The following is a 15,992-nucleotide window of genomic DNA, read 5'->3' on the forward strand; positions in this document are numbered from 1 at the left end:
CAAAGAGAAAGAAGCTTTCTGAGAAACTTCTTTGTGTTCTGTGAAATCATCTCACAGAGTTATAGCTTTCCCCTCAATAAGCCTTTCACTAAGACAGTTCTTGTGGTATTGCCAAAGTGATATTTGGAAGGCCATAGAGGGCTACGGTGAAAAAGGAAATATCCTCAGATGAAATCTGGAAAGAAGCTTTCTGAGAAACTGCTTAGTGTTCTGTTAACTCATGTCACACAGTTACATCTGTATTTCGTGGAGCTCTTTGCCAGCCTTATTTCTGTGGAATCTGAGAACAGATATTTCGGATCCCTTTGAAGACTATAGGGCCAAAGGAAATATCCTCCGATAACAAAGAGAAAGAAGCTTTCTGAGAAACTTCTTTGTGTTTGTGAAGTCACCTCACAGAGTTACAGCTTTACCCTCAAGAAGCCTTTCGCTAAGACAGTTCTTGTGGAATTGGCAAAGTGGTATTTGGAAGCCCTTAGAGGGCTATGGTGAAAAAGGAAATATCCTCAGATGAAAGCTGGAAAGAAGCTTTCTGAGAAACTGCTTAGTGTTCTGTTAATTCATCTCACAGAGTTAAATCTGTATTTCTTGTATCTCTTTGCTAGCCTTATTTTTGTGGAATCTGAGAACAGATATTTAGGATCCCCTTGAAGGCTATAGGGCCAAAGGAAATATCCTCCGATAGCAAAGAGAAAGAAGCTTTCTGGGAAACTTCTTTGTGTTCTGTGAAATCATCTCACAGAGTTACAGCTTTCCCCTCATAAAGCCTTTCGCTAAGACAGTTCTTGTGGAATTGGCAAAGTGATATTTGGAAGCCCATAGAGGGCTATGGAGAAAAAGGAAATATCATCAGATGAAATCTGGATAGAAGATTTCTGAGAAAATATTTAGTGTTCTGTTAATTCATCTCTCGGAGTTACATCAGTATTTCGTGGATCTCTTTGCTAGCCTTATTTTTGTGGAATCTGAGAACAGATATTTCGGATCCCTTTGAAGACTATAGGGTCAAAGGAAATATCCTCCGATAACAAAGAGAAAGAAGCTTTCTGAGAAACATCTTTGTGTTCTGTGAAATCATCTCACAGAGTTACAGCTTTCCCCTCAAGAAGCCTTTCGCTAAGACAGTTCTTGTGGAATTGGCAAAGTGATATTTGGAAGCCCATAGAGGGCTCTGGTGAAAAAGGAAATATCCTCAGATGAAATATGTAAAGAAGTTTTCTGAGAAACTGCTCTGTGATGTGTGACTTCCACTCACAGGGTTACATCTGTATTTCGTGGATCTCTTTGCTAGCCTTTTTTCTGTGGAATCTGAGAACAGATATTTCGGATCCCTTTGAAGACTACAGGGCCTAAGGAAATATCCTCCGATAACAAAGAGAAAGAAGCTTTCTGAGAAACTTCTTTGTGTTCTGTGAAATCATCTCACAGAGTTACAGCTTTCCCCTCAAGAAGCCTTTCGATAAGACAGTTCTTGTGGAATTGGCAAAGTGATATTTGGAAGCCCATAGAGGGCTATGGTGAAAAAGGAAATATCCTCAGATGAAATCTGGAAAGAAGCTTTCTGAGAAACTGCTTAGCGTTCTGTTAATTCATCTCACAGAGTTAAATCTGTATTTCGTGCATCTCTTTGCTAGCCTTATTTCTGTGGAATCTGAAAACAGATATTTAGGATCCCTTTGAAGACTATAGGCCAAAGGAAATATCCTCCGATAACAAAGAGAAAGAAGCTTTCTGAGAAACTTCTTTGTGTTCTGTGAAATCATCTCACAGAGTTACAGCTTTACCCTCAAGAAGCCTTTCGCTACGACAGTTCTTGTGGAATTGGCAAAGTGATATTTGGAAGCCCATAGAGGGCTATGGTGAAAAAGGAAATATCCTCAGATGAAATCTGGAAAGAAGCTTTCTGAGAATCTGCTTAGTGTTCTGTTTATTCATCTCACAGAGTTACATCTGTATTTCGTGTATCTCTTTGCTAGCCTTATTTCTGTGGAATCTGAGAACAGATATTTCGGATCCCTTTGAAGACTATAGGGCCAAAGGAAATATCCTCCGATAACAAAGAGAAAGAAGCTTTCTGAGAAACTTCTTTGTGTTCTGTGAAATCATCTCACAGAGTTATAGCTTTCCCCTCAATAAGCCTTTCACTAAGACAGTTCTTGTGGTATTGCCAAAGTGATATTTGGAAGGCCATAGAGGGCTACGGTGAAAAAGGAAATATCCTCAGATGAAATCTGGAAAGAAGCTTTCTGAGAAACTGCTTAGTGTTCTGTTAACTCATGTCACACAGTTACATCTGTATTTCGTGGAGCTCTTTGCCAGCCTTATTTCTGTGGAATCTGAGAACAGATATTTCGGATCCCTTTGAAGACTATAGGGCCAAAGGAAATATCCTCCGATAACAAAGAGAAAGAAGCTTTCTGAGAAACTTCTTTGTGTTTGTGAAGTCACCTCACAGAGTTACAGCTTTACCCTCAAGAAGCCTTTCGCTAAGACAGTTCTTGTGGAATTGGCAAAGTGGTATTTGGAAGCCCTTAGAGGGCTATGGTGAAAAAGGAAATATCCTCAGATGAAAGCTGGAAAGAAGCTTTCTGAGAAACTGCTTAGTGTTCTGTTAATTCATCTCACAGAGTTAAATCTGTATTTCTTGTATCTCTTTGCTAGCCTTATTTTTGTGGAATCTGAGAACAGATATTTAGGATCCCCTTGAAGGCTATAGGGCCAAAGGAAATATCCTCCGATAGCAAAGAGAAAGAAGCTTTCTGGGAAACTTCTTTGTGTTCTGTGAAATCATCTCACAGAGTTACAGCTTTCCCCTCATAAAGCCTTTCGCTAAGACAGTTCTTGTGGAATTGGCAAAGTGATATTTGGAAGCCCATAGAGGGCTATGGAGAAAAAGGAAATATCATCAGATGAAATCTGGATAGAAGATTTCTGAGAAAATATTTAGTGTTCTGTTAATTCATCTCTCGGAGTTACATCAGTATTTCGTGGATCTCTTTGCTAGCCTTATTTTTGTGGAATCTGAGAACAGATATTTCGGATCCCTTTGAAGACTATAGGGTCAAAGGAAATATCCTCCGATAACAAAGAGAAAGAAGCTTTCTGAGAAACATCTTTGTGTTCTGTGAAATCATCTCACAGAGTTACAGCTTTCCCCTCAAGAAGCCTTTCGCTAAGACAGTTCTTGTGGAATTGGCAAAGTGATATTTGGAAGCCCATAGAGGGCTCTGGTGAAAAAGGAAATATCCTCAGATGAAATATGTAAAGAAGTTTTCTGAGAAACTGCTCTGTGATGTGTGACTTCCACTCACAGGGTTACATCTGTATTTCGTGGATCTCTTTGCTAGCCTTTTTTCTGTGGAATCTGAGAACAGATATTTCGGATCCCTTTGAAGACTACAGGGCCTAAGGAAATATCCTCCGATAACAAAGAGAAAGAAGCTTTCTGAGAAACTTCTTTGTGTTCTGTGAAATCATCTCACAGAGTTACAGCTTTCCCCTCAAGAAGCCTTTCGATAAGACAGTTCTTGTGGAATTGGCAAAGTGATATTTGGAAGCCCATAGAGGGCTATGGTGAAAAAGGAAATATCCTCAGATGAAATCTGGAAAGAAGCTTTCTGAGAAACTGCTTAGCGTTCTGTTAATTCATCTCACAGAGTTAAATCTGTATTTCGTGCATCTCTTTGCTAGCCTTATTTCTGTGGAATCTGAAAACAGATATTTAGGATCCCTTTGAAGACTATAGGCCAAAGGAAATATCCTCCGATAACAAAGAGAAAGAAGCTTTCTGAGAAACTTCTTTGTGTTCTGTGAAATCATCTCACAGAGTTACAGCTTTACCCTCAAGAAGCCTTTCGCTACGACAGTTCTTGTGGAATTGGCAAAGTGATATTTGGAAGCCCATAGAGGGCTATGGTGAAAAAGGAAATATCCTCAGATGAAATCTGGAAAGAAGCTTTCTGAGAAACTGCTTAGTGTCCTCTTAATTCATCTCACAGAGTTCCATCTGTATTTCGTCAATCTCTTTGCTGGCCTTATTTCTGTGGAATCTGAGAACAGATATTTCGGATCCCTTTAAAGACTATAGGGCCAAAGGAAATATCCTCCGATGACAAAGAGAAAGAAGCTTTCTGAGAAACTTCTTTGTGTTGTGTGAAATCATCTCACAGAGTTATAGCTTTCCCCTCAAGAAGCCTTTCACTAAGACAGTTCTTGTGGTATTGGCAAAGTGATATTTGGAAGCCCATAGAGGGCTATGATGAAAAAGGTAATATCCTCAGATGAAATCTGGAAAGAAGCTTTCTGAGAAACTGCTTAGTGTTCTGTTAAGTCATCTCACAGAGTTACATCTGTATTTCGTGGATATCTTTGCTAGCCTTATTTCTGTGGAATCTGAGAACAGATATATCGGATCCCTTTGAAGACTATAGGTCCAAAGGAAATATCCTCCGATAACAAAGAGAAAGAAGCTTTCTGAGAAACTTCTTTGTGTTCTGTGGAATCATCTCACAGAGTTACAGCTTTACCCCTAAGAAGGCTTTCGCTAAGACAGTTCTTGTGGAATTGGCAAAGTGATATTTGGAAGCCCATAGAGGGTTACGGTGAAAAAGGAAATATCCTCAGATGAAATCTGGAAAGAAGCTTTCGGAGAGACTGCTTAGTGTTCCGTTAATTCATCTAACAGAGTTACATCTGTATCTCGTGGATCTCTTTGCTAGCCTTATTTCTGTGCAGTCTGAGAACAGATATTTCGGATCCCTTTGAAGACTATAGGGCCAAAGGAAATATCCTCCGATAACAAAGAGAAAGAAGCTTTCTGAGAAACTTATTTGTGTTCTGTGAAATCATCTCACAGCGTTAGAGATTTCCCCTCAGGAAGCCTATCGCTAAGTCAGTTCTTCTGGAATTGGCAAAGTGATATTTGGAAGCCCATAGAGGGCTATGGTGAAAAAGGAAATATCCTCAGCTGAAATCTGGAAAGAAGCTTTCTGAGAAACTGCTTAGTGTTCTGCTAATTCATCTCACAGAGTTACATCTGTGTTTCGGGGATCTCTTTGCTAGCCTTATTTCTGTGGAATCTGAGAACAGATATTTCGGATCCCTTTGAAGACCATAGGGCCAAAGGAAATATCCTCCGATAACAAAGAGAAAGAAGCTTTCTGAGGAACTTCTTTGTGTTCTGTCAAATCATCTCACACAGTTACAGCTTTACCCTCAAGAAGCCTTTCGCTAAGACAGTTCTTGTGGAATTGGCAAAGTGATATTTGGAAGCCCATAGAGGGCTGTGGTGAAAAAGGAAATATCCTCAGATGAAGTTTGGAAAGAAGCTTTCTGAGAAACTGCTCTGTGATGTGTGACTTCCACTCACAGAGTTACATCTATATTTGGTGGATCTCTTTGCTAGCCTTATTTCTGTGGAATCTGAGAACAGATATATCGGATCCCTTTGAAGACTATAGGGCCAAAGGAAATATCCTCCTATAACAAAGAGAAAGAAGCTTTCTGAGAAACATCTTTGTGTTCTGTGAAATCATCTCACAGAGTTACAGCTTTCGCCTCAAGAAGCCTTTCGCTAAGACAGTTCTTGTGGAATTGGCAAAGTGATATTTGGAAGCCCATAGAGGGCTATGGTGAAAAAGGAAATATCCTCAGATGCAGTCTGGAAAGAAGCTTTCTGAGAAACTGCTCTGTGATGTGTGACTTCCACTCACAGAGTTACATCTGTATTTGGTGGATCTCTTTGCTAGCCTTATTTCTGTGGAATCTGAGAACAGATATTTCGGATCCCTTTGAAGACTACAGGGCCAAAGGAAATATCCTCCGATAACAAAGAGAAAGAAGCTTTCTGAGAAACTTCTTTGTCTTCTGTGAAATCATCTCACAGAATTACTGCTTTCTCTTCAAGAAGCCTTTCGCTAAGACAGTTCTTGTGTTATTCGCAAAGTGATATTTGGAAGACCCTAGAGGGCTATGGTGAAAAAGGAAATATCCTCAGATGAAAGCTGGAAAGAAGCTTTCGGAGAGACTGCTTAGTGTTCTGTTAATTCATCTCCCGGAGTTACATCTGTATTTCGTGGATCTCTTTGCTAGCCTTATTTCTGTGGAATCTGAGAACAGATATTTCGGATCCCTTTGAAGACTATAGGGCCAAAGGAAATATCCTCCGATAACAAAGAGAAAGAAGCTTTCTGAGAAACTTCTTTGTGTTCTGTGAAATCATCTCACAGAGTTATAGCTTTCCCCTGAAGAAGCCTTTCACTAAGACAGTTCTTGTGGAATTCGCAAAGTGATATTTGGAAGCCCATAGAGGGCTATGGTGAAAAAGGAAATATCCTCCGATGAAATCTGGAAAGAAGCTTTCTGAGAAACTGCTTAGTGTTCTGTTAACTCATGTCACACAGTTACATCTGTATTTCGTGGATCTCTTTGCTAGCCTTATTTCTGTGGAATCTGAGAACAGATATTTCGGATCCCCTTGAAGACTATAGGGCCAAAGGAAATATCCTCCGATAGCAAAGAGAAAGAAGCTCTCTGGGAAACTTCTTTGTGTTCTGTGAAATCATCTCACAGAGTTACAGCTTTCCCCTCAAGAAGCCTTTCGCTAAGACAGTTCTTGTGGAATTGGCAAAGTGATATTTGGAAGCCCATAGAGGGCTATGGTGAAAAAGGAAATATCCTCAGATGAAATCCGGAAAGAAGCTTTCTGAGAAAATGTTTAGTGTTCTGTTAATTCATCTCACGGAGTTACATCTGTATTTCGTGGATCTCTTTGCTAGCCTTATTTCTGTGGAATCTGAGAACAGATATTTCGGATCCCTTTGAAGACTATAGGACCAAAGGAAATATCCTCCGATAACAAAGAAAAAGAAGCTTTCTGAGAAACTTCTTTGTGTTCTGTGAAATCATCTCACAGAGTTACAGCTTTCCCCTCAAGAAGCCTTTCGCTAAGACAGTTCTTGTGGAATTGGCCAAGTGATATTTGGAAGCCCATAGAGGGCTATGGTGAAATAGAAATATCCTCAGATGAAATCTGGAAAGAAGCTTTCTGAGAAACTGCTTAGTGTTCTGTTAATTCATCTCACGGAGTTACATCTGTATCTCGTGGATCTCTTTGCTAGCCTTATTTCTGTGGAATCTGAGAACAGATATTTCGGATCCCTTTGAAGACTATAGGGCCAAAGGAAATATCCTCCGATAACAAAGAGAAAGAAGCTTTCTGAGAAACATCTTTGTGTTCTGTGAAATCATCTCACAGAGTTACAGCTTTCGCCTCAAGAAGCCTTTCGCTAAGACAGTTCTTGTGGAATTGGCAAAGTGATATTTGGAAGCCCATAGAGGGCTATGGTGAAAAAGGAAATATCCTCAGATGCAGTCTGGAAAGAAGCTTTCTGAGAAACTGCTCTGTGATGTGTGACTTCCACTCACAGAGTTACATCTGTATTTGGTGGATCTCTTTGCTAGCCTTATTTCTGTGGAATCTGAGAACAGATATTTCGGATCCCTTTGAAGACTACAGGGCCAAAGGAAATATCCTCCGATAACAAAGAGAAAGAAGCTTTCTGAGAAACTTCTTTGTCTTCTGTGAAATCATCTCACAGAATTACTGCTTTCTCTTCAAGAAGCCTTTCGCTAAGACAGTTCTTGTGTTATTCGCAAAGTGATATTTGGAAGACCCTAGAGGGCTATGGTGAAAAAGGAAATATCCTCAGATGAAAGCTGGAAAGAAGCTTTCGGAGAGACTGCTTAGTGTTCTGTTAATTCATCTCCCGGAGTTACATCTGTATTTCGTGGATCTCTTTGCTAGCCTTATTTCTGTGGAATCTGAGAACAGATATTTCGGATCCCTTTGAAGACTATAGGGCCAAAGGAAATATCCTCCGATAACAAAGAGAAAGAAGCTTTCTGAGAAACTTCTTTGTGTTCTGTGAAATCATCTCACAGAGTTATAGCTTTCCCCTGAAGAAGCCTTTCACTAAGACAGTTCTTGTGGAATTCGCAAAGTGATATTTGGAAGCCCATAGAGGGCTATGGTAAAAAAGGAAATATCCTCAGATGAAATCTGGAAAGAAGCTTTCTGAGAAACTGCTTAGTGTTCTGTTAACACATGTCACACAGTTACATCTGTATTTCGTGGATCTCTTTGCTAGCCTTATTTCTGTGGAATCTGAGAACAGATATTTCGGATCCCTTTGAAGACTATAGGGCCACAGGAAATATCCTCCGATAACAAAGAGAAACAAGCTTTCTGAGAAACATCTTTGTGTTCTGTGAAATCATCTCACAGAGTTACAGCTTTCCCCTCAAGAAGCCTTTCGCTAAGACAGTTCTTGTGGAATTGGCAAAGTGATATTTGGAAGCCCATAGAGGGCTATGGTGAAAAAGGAAATATCCTCAGATGAAGTCTGGAAAGAAGCTTTCTGAGAAACAGCTCTGTGATGTGTGACTTCCACTCACAGAGTTACATCTGTATTTGGTGGATCTCTTTGCTAGCCTTATTTCTGTGGAATCTGAGAACAGATATTTCGGATCCCTTTGAAGACTACAGGGCCAAAGGAAATATCCTCCGATAACAAAGAGAAAGAAGCTTTCTGAGAAACTTCTTTGTCTTCTGTGAAATCATCTCACAGAATTACAGCTTTCTCTTCAAGAAGCCTTTCGCTAAGACAGTTCTTGTGTTATTCGCAAAGTGATATTTGGAAGACCCTAGAGGGCTATGGTGAAAAAGGAAATATCCTCAGATGAAAGCTGGAAAGAAGCTTTCGGAGAGACTGCTTAGTGTTCTGTTAATTCATCTCCCGGAGTTACATCTGTATTTCGTGGATCTCTTTGCTAGCCTTATTTCTGTGGAATCTGAGAACAGATATTTCGGATCCCTTTGAAGACTATAGGGCCAAAGGAAATATCCTCCGATAACAAAGAGAAAGAAGCTTTCTGAGAAACTTCTTTGTGTTCTGTGAAATCATCTCACAGAGTTATAGCTTTCCCCTGAAGAAGCCTTTCACTAAGACAGTTCTTGTGGAATTCGCAAAGTGATATTTGGAAGCCCATAGAGGGCTATGGTGAAAAAGGAAATATCCTCCGATGAAATCTGGAAAGAAGCTTTCTGAGAAACTGCTTAGTGTTCTGTTAACTCATGTCACACAGTTACATCTGTATTTCGTGGATCTCTTTGCTAGCCTTATTTCTGTGGAATCTGAGAACAGATATTTCGGATCCCCTTGAAGACTATAGGGCCAAAGGAAATATCCTCCGATAGCAAAGAGAAAGAAGCTCTCTGGGAAACTTCTTTGTGTTCTGTGAAATCATCTCACAGAGTTACAGCTTTCCCCTCAAGAAGCCTTTCGCTAAGACAGTTCTTGTGGAATTGGCAAAGTGATATTTGGAAGCCCATAGAGGGCTATGGTGAAAAAGGAAATATCCTCAGATGAAATCCGGAAAGAAGCTTTCTGAGAAAATGTTTAGTGTTCTGTTAATTCATCTCACGGAGTTACATCTGTATTTCGTGGATCTCTTTGCTAGCCTTATTTCTGTGGAATCTGAGAACAGATATTTCGGATCCCTTTGAAGACTATAGGACCAAAGGAAATATCCTCCGATAACAAAGAAAAAGAAGCTTTCTGAGAAACTTCTTTGTGTTCTGTGAAATCATCTCACAGAGTTACAGCTGTCCCCTCAAGAAGCCTTTCGCTAAGACAGTTCTTGTGGAATTGGCAAAGTGATATTTGGAAGCCCATAGAGGGCTATGGTGAAAAAGGAAATATCCTCAGATGAAATCTGGAAAGAAGCTTTCTGAGAAACTGCTTAGTGTTCTGCTAATTCATCTCACAGAGTTACATCTGTATTTCGGGGATCTCTTTGCTAGCCTTATTTCTGTGGAATCTGAGAACAGATATTTCGGATCCCTTTGAAGACCATAGGGCCAAAGGAAATATCCTCCGATAACAAAGAGAAAGAAGCTTTCTGAGGAACTTCTTTGTGTTCTGTGAAATCATCTCACAGAGTTACAGCTTTCCCTTCAAGAAGCCTTTCGCTAAGACAGCTCTTGTGGAATTGGCAAAGTCATATTTGGAAGCCCATAGAGGGCTGTGGTGAAAAAGGAAATATCCTCCGATGAAATCTGGAAAGAAGCTTTCTGAGAAACTGCTCTGTGATGTGTGACTTCCACTCAAAGAGTTACATCTGTATTTGGTGGATCTCTTTGCTAGCCTTATTTCTGTGGAATCTGAGAACAGATATTTCGGATCCCTTTGAAGACTATAGGGCCAAAGGAAATATCCTCCGATAACAAAGAGAAAGAAGCTTTCTGAGAAACTTCTTTGTGTTCTGTCAAATCATCTCACACAGTTACAGCTTTACCCTCAAGAAGCCTTTCGCTAAGACAGTTCTTGTGGAATTGGCAAAGTGATATTTGGAAGCCCATAGAGGGCTATGGTGAAAAAGGAAATATCCTCAGATGAAGTTTGGAAAGAAGCTTTCTGAGAAACTGCTCTGTGATGTGTGACTTCCACTCACAGAGTTACATCTATATTTGGTGGATCTCTTTGCTAGCCTTATTTCTGTGGAATCTGAGAACAGATATATCGGATCCCTTTGAAGACTATAGGGCCAAAGGAAATATCCTCCGATAACAAAGAGAAAGAAGCTTTCTGAGAAACTTCTTTGTGTTCTGTGAAATCATCTCACAGAGTTACAGCTTTCCCCTCAAGAAGCCTTTCGCTAAGACAGTTCTTGTGGAATTGGCCAAGTGATATTTGGAAGCCCATAGAGGGCTATGGTGAAATAGAAATATCCTCAGATGAAATCTGTAAAGAAGCTTTCTGAGAAACTGCTTAGTGTTCTGTTAATTCATCTCACGGAGTTACATCTGTATCTCGTGGATCTCTTTGCTAGCCTTATTTCTGTGGAATCTGAGAACAGATATTTCGGATCCCTTTGAAGACTATAGGGCCAAAGGAAATATCCTCCGATAACAAAGAGAAAGAAGCTTTCTGAGAAACATCTTTGTGTTCTGTGAAATCATCTCACAGAGTTACAGCTTTCGCCTCAAGAAGCCTTTCGCTAAGACAGTTCTTGTGGAATTGGCAAAGTGATATTTGGAAGCCCATAGAGGGCTATGGTGAAAAAGGAAATATCCTCAGATGCAGTCTGGAAAGAAGCTTTCTGAGAAACTGCTCTGTGATGTGTGACTTCCACTCACAGAGTTACATCTGTATTTGGTGGATCTCTTTGCTAGCCTTATTTCTGTGGAATCTGAGAACAGATATTTCGGATCCCTTTGAAGACTACAGGGCCAAAGGAAATATCCTCCGATAACAAAGAGAAAGAAGCTTTCTGAGAAACTTCTTTGTCTTCTGTGAAATCATCTCACAGAATTACTGCTTTCTCTTCAAGAAGCCTTTCGCTAAGACAGTTCTTGTGTTATTCGCAAAGTGATATTTGGAAGACCCTAGAGGGCTATGGTGAAAAAGGAAATATCCTCAGATGAAAGCTGGAAAGAAGCTTTCGGAGAGACTGCTTAGTGTTCTGTTAATTCATCTCCCGGAGTTACATCTGTATTTCGTGGATCTCTTTGCTAGCCTTATTTCTGTGGAATCTGAGAACAGATATTTCGGATCCCTTTGAAGACTATAGGGCCAAAGGAAATATCCTCCGATAACAAAGAGAAAGAAGCTTTCTGAGAAACTTCTTTGTGTTCTGTGAAATCATCTCACAGAGTTATAGCTTTCCCCTGAAGAAGCCTTTCACTAAGACAGTTCTTGTGGAATTCGCAAAGTGATATTTGGAAGCCCATAGAGGGCTATGGTGAAAAAGGAAATATCCTCAGATGAAATCTGGAAAGAAGCTTTCTGAGAAACTGCTTAGTGTTCTGTTAACACATGTCACACAGTTACATCTGTATTTCGTGGATCTCTTTGCTAGCCTTATTTCTGTGGAATCTGAGAACAGATATGTCGGATCCCTTTGAAGACTATAGGGCCACAGGAAATATCCTCCGATAACAAAGAGAAAGAAGCTTTCTGAGAAACCTCTTTGTGTTCTGTGAAATCATCTCACAGAGTTACAGCTTTCCCCTCAAGAAGCCTTTCGCTAAGACAGTTCTTGTGGAATTGGCAAAGTGATATTTGGAAGCCCATAGAGGGCTATGGTGAAAAAGGAAATATCCTCAGATGAAGTCTGGAAAGAAGCTTTCTGAGAAACAGCTCTGTGATGTGTGACTTCCACTCACAGAGTTACATCTGTATTTGGTGGATCTCTTTGCTAGCCTTATTTCTGTGGAATCTGAGAACAGATATTTCGGATCCCTTTGAAGACTACAGGGCCAAAGGAAATATCCTCCGATAACAAAGAGAAAGAAGCTTTCTGAGAAACTTCTTTGTCTTCTGTGAAATCATCTCACAGAATTACAGCTTTCTCTTCAAGAAGCCTTTCGCTAAGACAGTTCTTGTGTTATTCGCAAAGTGATATTTGGAAGACCCTAGAGGGCTATGGTGAAAAAGGAAATATCCTCAGATGAAAGCTGGAAAGAAGCTTTCGGAGAGACTGCTTAGTGTTCTGTTAATTCATCTCCCGGAGTTACATCTGTATTTCGTGGATCTCTTTGCTAGCCTTATTTCTGTGGAATCTGAGAACAGATATTTCGGATCCCTTTGAAGACTATAGGGCCAAAGGAAATATCCTCCGATGACAAAGAGAAAGAAGCTTTCTGAGAAACTTCTTTGTGTTCTGTGAAATCATCTCACAGAGTTATAGCTTTCCCCTGAAGAAGCCTTTCACTAAGACAGTTCTTGTGGAATTCGCAAAGTGATATTTGGAAGCCCATAGAGGGCTATGGTGAAAAAGGAAATATCCTCCGATGAAATCTGGAAAGAAGCTTTCTGAGAAACTGCTTAGTGTTCTGTTAACTCATGTCACACAGTTACATCTGTATTTCGTGGATCTCTTTGCTAGCCTTATTTCTGTGGAATCTGAGAACAGATATTTCGGATCCCCTTGAAGACTATAGGGCCAAAGGAAATATCCTCCGATAGCAAAGAGAAAGAAGCTCTCTGGGAAACTTCTTTGTGTTCTGTGAAATCATCTCACAGAGTTACAGCTTTCCCCTCAAGAAGCCTTTCGCTAAGACAGTTCTTGTGGAATTGGCAAAGTGATATTTGGAAGCCCATAGAGGGCTATGGTGAAAAAGGAAATATCCTCAGATGAAATCCGGAAAGAAGCTTTCTGAGAAAATGTTTAGTGTTCTGTTAATTCATCTCACGGAGTTACATCTGTATTTCGTGGATCTCTTTGCTAGCCTTATTTCTGTGGAATCTGAGAACAGATATTTCGGATCCCTTTGAAGACTATAGGACCAAAGGAAATATCCTCCGATAACAAAGAAAAAGAAGCTTTCTGAGAAACTTCTTTGTGTTCTGTGAAATCATCTCACAGAGTTACAGCTGTCCCCTCAAGAAGCCTTTCGCTAAGACAGTTCTTGTGGAATTGGCAAAGTGATATTTGGAAGCCCATAGAGGGCTATGGTGAAAAAGGAAATATCCTCAGATGAAATCTGGAAAGAAGCTTTCTGAGAAACTGCTTAGTGTTCTGCTAATTCATCTCACAGAGTTACATCTGTATTTCGGGGATCTCTTTGCTAGCCTTATTTCTGTGGAATCTGAGAACAGATATTTCGGATCCCTTTGAAGACCATAGGGCCAAAGGAAATATCCTCCGATAACAAAGAGAAAGAAGCTTTCTGAGGAACTTCTTTGTGTTCTGTGAAATCATCTCACAGAGTTACAGCTTTCCCTTCAAGAAGCCTTTCGCTAAGACAGCTCTTGTGGAATTGGCAAAGTCATATTTGGAAGCCCATAGAGGGCTGTGGTGAAAAAGGAAATATCCTCCGATGAAATCTGGAAAGAAGCTTTCTGAGAAACTGCTCTGTGATGTGTGACTTCCACTCAAAGAGTTACATCTGTATTTGGTGGATCTCTTTGCTAGCCTTATTTCTGTGGAATCTGAGAACAGATATTTCGGATCCCTTTGAAGACTATAGGGCCAAAGGAAATATCCTCCGATAACAAAGAGAAAGAAGCTTTCTGAGAAACTTCTTTGTGTTCTGTCAAATCATCTCACACAGTTACAGCTTTACCCTCAAGAAGCCTTTCGCTAAGACAGTTCTTGTGGAATTGGCAAAGTGATATTTGGAAGCCCATAGAGGGCTATGGTGAAAAAGGAAATATCCTCAGATGAAGTTTGGAAAGAAGCTTTCTGAGAAACTGCTCTGTGATGTGTGACTTCCACTCACAGAGTTACATCTATATTTGGTGGATCTCTTTGCTAGCCTTATTTCTGTGGAATCTGAGAACAGATATATCGGATCCCTTTGAAGACTATAGGGCCAAAGGAAATATCCTCCGATAACAAAGAGAAAGAAGCTTTCTGAGAAACTTCTTTGTGTTCTGTGAAATCATCTCACAGAGTTACAGCTTTCCCCTCAAGAAGCCTTTCGCTAAGACAGTTCTTGTGGAATTGGCCAAGTGATATTTGGAAGCCCATAGAGGGCTATGGTGAAATAGAAATATCCTCAGATGAAATCTGTAAAGAAGCTTTCTGAGAAACTGCTTAGTGTTCTGTTAATTCATCTCACGGAGTTACATCTGTATCTCGTGGATCTCTTTGCTAGCCTTATTTCTGTGGAATCTGAGAACAGATATTTCGGATCCCTTTGAAGACTATAGGGCCAAAGGAAATATCCTCCGATAACAAAGAGAAAGAAGCTTTCTGAGAAACATCTTTGTGTTCTGTGAAATCATCTCACAGAGTTACAGCTTTCGCCTCAAGAAGCCTTTCGCTAAGACAGTTCTTGTGGAATTGGCAAAGTGATATTTGGAAGCCCATAGAGGGCTATGGTGAAAAAGGAAATATCCTCAGATGCAGTCTGGAAAGAAGCTTTCTGAGAAACTGCTCTGTGATGTGTGACTTCCACTCACAGAGTTACATCTGTATTTGGTGGATCTCTTTGCTAGCCTTATTTCTGTGGAATCTGAGAACAGATATTTCGGATCCCTTTGAAGACTACAGGGCCAAAGGAAATATCCTCCGATAACAAAGAGAAAGAAGCTTTCTGAGAAACTTCTTTGTCTTCTGTGAAATCATCTCACAGAATTACTGCTTTCTCTTCAAGAAGCCTTTCGCTAAGACAGTTCTTGTGTTATTCGCAAAGTGATATTTGGAAGACCCTAGAGGGCTATGGTGAAAAAGGAAATATCCTCAGATGAAAGCTGGAAAGAAGCTTTCGGAGAGACTGCTTAGTGTTCTGTTAATTCATCTCCCGGAGTTACATCTGTATTTCGTGGATCTCTTTGCTAGCCTTATTTCTGTGGAATCTGAGAACAGATATTTCGGATCCCTTTGAAGACTATAGGGCCAAAGGAAATATCCTCCGATAACAAAGAGAAAGAAGCTTTCTGAGAAACTTCTTTGTGTTCTGTGAAATCATCTCACAGATTTATAGCTTTCCCCTGAAGAAGCCTTTCACTAAGACAGTTCTTGTGGAATTCGCAAAGTGATATTTGGAAGCCCATAGAGGGCTATGGTGAAAAAGGAAATATCCTCAGATGAAATCTGGAAAGAAGCTTTCTGAGAAACTGCTTAGTGTTCTGTTAACACATGTCACACAGTTACATCTGTATTTCGTGGATCTCTTTGCTAGCCTTATTTCTGTGGAATCTGAGAACAGATATGTCGGATCCCTTTGAAGACTATAGGGCCACAGGAAATATCCTCCGATAACAAAGAGAAAGAAGCTTTCTGAGAAACCTCTTTGTGTTCTGTGAAATCATCTCACAGAGTTACAGCTTTCCCCTCAAGAAGCCTTTCGCTAAGACAGTTCTTGTGGAATTGGCAAAGTGATATTTGGAAGCCCATAGAGGGCTATGGTGAAAAAGGAAATATCCTCAGATGAAGTCTGGAAAGAAGCTTTCTGAGAAACAGCTCTGTGATGTGTGACTTCC

Source organism: Macaca fascicularis, chromosome X, assembly GCF_037993035.2.
Source record: "Macaca fascicularis isolate 582-1 chromosome X, T2T-MFA8v1.1".
NCBI lineage: Eukaryota > Metazoa > Chordata > Mammalia > Primates > Cercopithecidae > Macaca > Macaca fascicularis.